Raw genomic sequence first — 7,967 nt, 5'->3', positions numbered from 1 at the left:
GGCCATGCCGGGCCATAGAGATTTGCCGGAGAAAAGGAAAATCTTATAACGACCTGTTAGGGATAAATTTCTGAAAACTTTTATGCCAATACACAGTATACTTGCATCGCACTTGTAGTCGAAAGGATGCGAGTTTCAAGCTTGCTCGCGACACGTTATTACGTCCTTGAGAAAGACACTTTAAGCTGGGGATTAACCTGTGGTGGACTGGCATCCCATCCAGGGGGATCGTGTTACCATTCTCATCCACATGGACAACAGGAAGCCAGAATCAAGCACCGATTTTGTGTGCCTCCAGTGGCGTAATAAGGATTAACTTTCTTGTAGTATACATGCTGGCCGTAAACGATATAATACAAATACGTATGCTCCCTCCCCCCCTCGTGTTTTTTCAAGTTGATTTTTAGTTTAACACTTAAGTAAGTATTGTAAAAAAAATGTACTATAATACCATAAACGTAACAGCTATAATTTTATGGGCGTTGCTAGGATGCGAACGATTAGCCTCAACTACATTTCGATGGTCACCGAAAATTAAATCGAGCGCTGCAAAACCTTCCGAACGTGACGTTATAAGTTTATATTAATAACCTCTTTCATTTTCTAGTGTGATTCTTCAATATGAAATTATCCTTGCTGCAAACAATGTACCGGCCTGCTCTTGACTCACAGTTTATTTTAGGTTACATGTATTACTGATTTAAGAAACGACCACACTCCTGGAAAATCCTAACGAGACGATGAATTTGGTACAAAAAAATCTGAAATCTTTACCCGTATTGGTACCGTCTGAATATCACCGCTACTTTATATTATTCAATCGTAATTTCACATCAAACTTTAGATATAATAATAATTATATACTACTATTAATAAGGCATTTATTCATATCATAACAATCTATGACAGTTTTCATAAACGCTTTCTTCAATATGAAAACTATATATTTTCAACTTCATACGCTTACCTAGTTACTAGCTCGGTTTACTTTCCTTACAGTCGCGTCACGATGAGGTGCCCACTTCAAGTAAATACGTCTCTGATATATAACGACTAGTCTATTCCTACAGTTATATTCTATACTTTGCGCTCCTCTCTCGCTTGATTCCAATCCAGATGATTAAGTACAATAGACTAGAGCCGCCATCTACGTATCTCGAAAAGTGAGTGTTTGAGAATAGCGAAGAAAAGTGTCATCAAGCACGTCCACGAGGTCTAAAGTGAACACACTTGTTGTTTTGAAGAGAAACTTTTCGCTGATTCCCACAGTAAGGGCTAGACAGAAGCAATTATTCTCTTTCATCTCTTTTCTGGCTTTGTCAGGTACACTGAATACTCTACATAGGCAAGGGAAAATGTGTCACATGTGCTTTGCCGAATGTGTAGCAAAAACAAAACTCCTTATCGAAACATTTCTCCGTAAACTGGGAGTTGCCTTTCAACTTCGCCGCTATGATGTTAGATGGGTGAAAGATAAAAAACGATGCTGAACGAATTATGTACAAAGGCGGGCAGTATCACGGGGTAGTCGTGTCCGGGGGCTATATATTCTCGAAAGCGGATAGGTTCGCTCGCTTGCATGGATTCGCTTTTGAGACCTCACTACATAAAGAACGATTCAGCAAAATATTTCTAGTGGAATCGTCCTGCCCACGAGATCCAGGCAAAGAAAACTAGGCACTTTTAAATGTACAGAGATGCTGCGGGGTACCGAAATCTTGTTTTGGTTAGATAACTGCAGTTTCTGTACAAAGGGCCGCTTCTTATAAGCCCAGCAAGCCTCCTTTTTCTCACGGAAACATCATAGCGCAAGCACTGTGTAGTTTTTCAGAAGAGAAATCACAGTATTTATTATTCTTTCTCACTTCCTTTCTTTCAATTTGATACACGCTCATACACTTTGCACGCTAGTGACCCATCCCAGCGCAATATACGTCCGCAAAATTCTGGTTCAAAAGAATTCGCCACTTTTCGACATTCCAGTGCTTGTACACCCTCCCTACCTGCCCGCTGACTTACAGTAGGCAGGATCAGTGAACTGCACCGGATACATTTCATTCTCGGACGGACTTTATAAACCGGGTAGTAAACCTAACATATTTTTAAAGAGCCCTTTAAGTTGTAATGCTCTTTTTTTATATATAGAATATTTCTACAAGTAACAACCATCTCAAGGTGATCAACTTGAAACATCAGTCAATAATAACTGTCACACCACTTCGTATAGTCCTACTGCATCGTATCTATAGCAATCAACCTGTGGATGCAGGAGAGATTGTTTATTTGAGATGTCCTCACACGTGCCACGTTACGACCATATACATATAATCGTACTTTGTTATACATTTAAAAGTAGTACTTTCACCAAAAAAACTCGTCGCTATAAATCAGTTAATGGATTAAGTTAAACATATATCTACCTTTAAAACAAATCACCACTGGTCTAAGCAACACACAGTAAACCCATAAAAACTAGCATTTTTTTTTTTTACATTAGCTGATACTTTTATAAGATGTTTACAGCAGTTATCGGGTTAATAAACACACTAATACATGCAGTTTGATATTGACGTGTATTAAATGAATTGAATGTTTCTATTGTAACATGTATGATGGAACACTGACTGTAACATATATGATGGAACACTGACTGTAACATATATGATGGAACACTGACTGTAACATATATGATGGAACACTGACTGTAACATATATGATGGAACACTGACTGTAACATATATGATGGAACACTGACTGTAACATATATGATGGAACATTAACACCTGCATTATCAAATTGTTACTAATAATACTTTTCCGTCATATATAATGGATATGTAGAATTATGATTTTAATGCGAATTAAACAGGACTATAATTAATATAAGCTACAGCGAGAAATGTCACAGCAATTAATACCTAAAAAATATTGGCAATTCCCACGCGACTCCACTAAACGTGTGATTTTTCCGAACAACCTTCCAGCACGCGTAAACACAACTGAACGTTGTATGTGTCGTGGTCAAAATTTTTTTAAATTGATTTAAAGTCACCTAAAGATTTTCAGAAGAAGAAAAAACATTTAAAAAAAAAGATGTTACACTCTCTCTCTCTTTCCCACACATTATTTTATTAAAGACTATCTGGAGCACCCGTCCCCTGGACGGAAGTTATGTAAATTCATGATTAATGAAAAGTTATCTTATGACATGTAAAGTTGCTTCCCTTATATGTAATTGTAAAAAACGCCAAAACCCCCATAAAAACTGCAAAACAAAAAATGTGAAACCGCAACTTTGCATGTATCTCCGCATGGACTTAACAAATCTTCATGCCAAATTTAGTGAAGATCCATCTACAGTGGGCGAAGTAACGGTAAAAAACACCCATAAAAACCGCAAAACTGGAAATATGTATGAACCCCCGCATGGACCTAATGAACTTCCATGCCAATTTTAGTGAAGATCCATCCACATCCTGCGAAGTAGTTATATGGACAGACAACAGACAGTACTAATATATATAGACAAGGGTATAATGAGTGTTGGCTTGTAAACTCCTCAAAGTATCGTAAAAGTTCAGAGTACACAAAAAGTAGATGAGTTCTGGAGGGATCATATGTGAACGTTCTTAAGATTGAAAAGACGAAACAGTATTAAAAGTATTGTCAGTTACTAGGATATACTTATAATTTTGAGTAAATCTATAAGCAAAGCCCAGAACCAATTAAAAGTTACTAATACATTTCCTAACACTATCAAATGTACTTAAAAAGTACAAAACACCTAACGTCAGACGCTATAAACAGAGAAATTTAGTTAGAAAAGTAAAAGAAAAGATTTCCAGACAGAATATAACAATTCATCTGCAACTACACCTGGTGAAACATTAGGAAACTTAGATAAAGGTTAAAAAAAATAACTTTTGAAAACTATTATATTTCAATATAAAGTTAAAGCTTTGTTATCCAGCATCTTCTTATCCGGAAAGCTCGTGTAACCGGAAATTAAATATCTCCAAATACAAATGTTCATTTTAGCTTAGTGGTCTTGCTGGGGTTTTGTTTACGTTATTTTCCTCCAGAAAACTTCAGTTATTATTCACATGTACTGTGATTTACATTTAAAAGACTGATTATATAAATGTTTTTATAAAATCTAAGTTTTGTTTACAACATTTGTTATTGGTTTAAACTGTTGTTTTTATCAATGATGTAAAAATACTATACTTTAGAATATTACAAGGTGTCAAATTTTTTTCCTGGAAAATATCGTAAAGAAAATGTTATTTTTCGCTTATTCAATACTGTCCATGTTTGGCATATGCTAGATAATAAAGCTTTCACTGTAATACCACAAGCTATTTGGGAGATTCAGAGAAACATCAAGCCTCAGTTCACTAGAAGAATTTGTAAGAAGTCGCTCATTTTAACTGTTTGTTTGATTGGTTGGTTATTGGGTTATTTTAAAATTTTCATGCAAAACTACAAAAGGCCTATCTATCTGCACATAGCCATCTATAGTTTGAATTGATAGGTTAGAAGCAGAGCAGCTTGTCAACAGCACGCACCGACTACTGTGATCAAGTGGAGGTGTTCCATATTATCGGTATTCCGAAAACGCGCGAACATATTCGCATTGCTTAGCTTATCTCGGGCTCCTCAGTGGCACAGTGGTATATCTGCGGACTTGTACTGCTAGAAACCGGGTTTCGATACTCGTGGTGAACAGAGCACAGATAGTCCTTGGTGTAGCTTTGCGCTTAACAACAAGCTATACAAATCTTTTTTTTTTCCGCGAAATATCTTTTTTTCAGAGTCAAATGTTACAAGAATAGGATTAAAATTTATAATAAAAATCACGTACACTGCAGATGTTTCTCACGTTCCTTTTAATTTGTCCATGTCGGATTCAAAATAGCATTTCAGATCTATCTTTTGTCTCCCACAAGTCACTGCTCAAAAGGCCCTTTGTCCAATACCATAACTTGTTAGTTTGGCTTAGTCAACATTGCTTATGAAAGATAGTATTCCAATATGTTCGCGCGTTTCTTTTCGGAATTCCGATAACGTGCTGAGCATCCTGGGATTATTACATTTGGTCCCAAAATGCATAATTCGTTTATACGTCAACGGGATGCGAACCATGAGCCCTCGGATTTCTAATCTGCTCTGTCGGTAACTTCTCTCTAGCCATTATATCTGAGACCCAATTTTTTTTTAAATAATAAAAGATTATGTTTAAGTATAGTTCTCGTGTAAGCTTTCCTCAAAAACGTATATGATTCTTGTTGGTTTATATTACCTTTCCCTTCGTGGTGTAAGTAGCGTGATGTAAGTTCAGAAAGGAAATTCCACGAAATGATACAACATTTTTCATGGTCCGGGCGTAGACTAATGGTTAACACGCTCGAACTTTGACTCTGAGGGTCATAATTCGCAGCTCTATACCGCAAAAACACGCTCCGCACTTTGAGGCCGTAGGTGCGCTTTCAAAGTCACTGTTAAATCCTACTATTCTGTCAGACAAGACTTGCCAGTGAGTACTGATGACTAGCTGCGTTCCCTCTAGTCCAGCAGTTTCAAATTAGGGACGGCTATGCGCTGATAACCTTTTGTGTACCTTTGCACGAAAATTATAAAACAGTCTTTCACACACACTTACACAAACGAGTGATTCCCTTTAGATGAGGCCTGATGGTTAAGGCACTCGGCTCTAAGGGTTTGAATCCCATAACCGAACAATCTCTCTCTCTCTCTCTCAGCCGTGGGGGTGTTATGATGAGACGGTGAACCCCACTATTCGTTGGTAAAAGAGTAGCCCAAGAGTTGGCGGTGGGTGGTATTGACTAACTGCCTTCCTTCTAGGCTATCACTTCTAAATTAGGGACGGCTTTGCGCGTCATTCAACGAACAAATCCTTCAGATGCTATACTCACCTTGCACGTCAAAGCACAGACTAATCCAGTCTTTGTCAATCCACATTGGACAGTGCACAAAGATATATATATCCTCGTGTCATAAATGCACACGTGATAATGACTCTATATCAATGTAGTTTCAAATATCCATACTATTCACGCATTTCCGAGACGGTATTTACATAGCGATATGTACCATTTGTCGCAAAGCTCCAAATTCTCGCCTGTAAGTAAAACAACGCCCTCTGTGATCACACATACAAACTTAAGTCAACAGCTTTCTTTCGACATGGTAACGCCTTCTGCAACAACAAACTAACCTCGTCAGATACCCCCCCCCCCTACCCACACACACACACATACTTTTGTAAGTGTTGTATTTTAATCCGCTATTACGAATTCACGTATCAAACTTTCAATTTGAATTAAATTATTGATCCCAAAGTGAAAAGCCCAACTATTACGAAGCGTGCATATCACAGACCAAAGGTTTTGAACCTACCCATGACGATAACTTTTAATGCCTTAGTCTAGAATGGCGTGGTGTTTTCTTTAAACGAATTGCAACAAGTTCTAATACGTTTCAAATCTGTCCGTGCATTGATTTAAATCAAACAGATGAAAGCCATATGAGATTCTATAAAACCTTTTGAGGTTGAAATAAATTCAAACTTGCGCGGTTACTCTCCCACTTGGGAAAAGGAAAACTCCCTTTTGTCACGATCGGTTGATGCAACCTTTACACTAGCCGTGTTCACGCGCCGTCTCGAACGCTTTAGGCTAGCAACAATGGTTGCGGCAAGATCAAAAGCGGTAACCGCCGCTGAATTCAGCTGAGTGGCTGGCTCCTTCGTAAATAAATAACGTCAAGGGCACGCGATAAATGCCGCAAGCTTACAGCTGTAAATGAGATAACTCCATCGCTTCATCCCACTGAATCACCGCCAAGGTAAAATATCAATGAGAGATTCTGATGCGACATTAATACTAGCTTCTGAAACTATAAGCACAGGGAGCATAAAAACATTAAAAAATATGGATGGGGGGAGAGAAACGGAAAAATCAGACATAAATAAATAAATACACCATTTCGATAAATAAATTTCATCTGTTTTAGCTATCTATCGAAACACTGCTTTTGACTTATATCAAATAAGAAGTAGGTCTGAGAAAAACTAAGTCAAAAGAAGCGAAGTGAAAAATACGCAGTAAAATAAATGTTTTTTTCTTTCATTGTGTGTGTGAGCTGCGGAGTGATAATCACAATGCAATTATTGGTATTACGTCGCAAAATCTGGGGACTTATAATGCTAGAAACCGGGTTTCGATACTCGTGGTGGGCACAGCACAGATAGCCCAGTGTGTAGCTTTCCTCTTACCTACAGACGAACAACTTCGTAAAATTTTAAAAGGTATTTTTAAATAAGGCTTATTTAAAATATTATAATCACCTGGAAGGTTTTAGTTGGTTTTATACGTCTGTTAAAACGTGTTCGAAGACGACGTATCGAGCTGATAAAATCTAACGAGTATATGAAGCATTTTGAACATTTCAAAAGAAACTAAGCACTTGATTCTTCTTTGTTTTGTTAATTGTGTGAATATACAAACTAATTAAAGACTTGAATAAATAAGTATTAACACGGTCTAGTTACATAGAATAATAGAGACGTGTGACATTCCGTTCATACCGTACTGAACTCACACAAGTTTTATACACTATACTACCAAAGGTAATGAGACAAAACACATCAAATAGTGTCGTGTTTCGCCGCCGGGGCTCAATTTTAATAGTATGTGAGCTCACTTTTGGCGCTGCTAACAGTCTCAGCACTGGCTACTAACACTTGTCATCATCCATTAACAGGTGGGACAGAGCGTCACTCCTCCGGGAAAACACATCGAAGTGTAATGAAGTCTGTCTGTTTTTCAGCCGGCGTTTCATAATATTTCTTAGTGATTCGATTAGCTTCAGACTAGGGTTCTTGAGTAACCAAATCAGACTCAATGATCTGCCTCACACCACTTCCACATACAGACAGCAAGGAGT

This window comes from Limulus polyphemus, unplaced genomic scaffold (genome assembly GCF_000517525.1).
Source record: "Limulus polyphemus unplaced genomic scaffold, Limulus_polyphemus-2.1.2 Scaffold1074, whole genome shotgun sequence".
NCBI classification, from domain to species: Eukaryota; Metazoa; Arthropoda; class Merostomata; order Xiphosura; family Limulidae; genus Limulus; species Limulus polyphemus.
The sequence above is the reverse complement of the archived record's forward strand: the minus strand, read 5'-3'. Positions refer to the sequence as shown.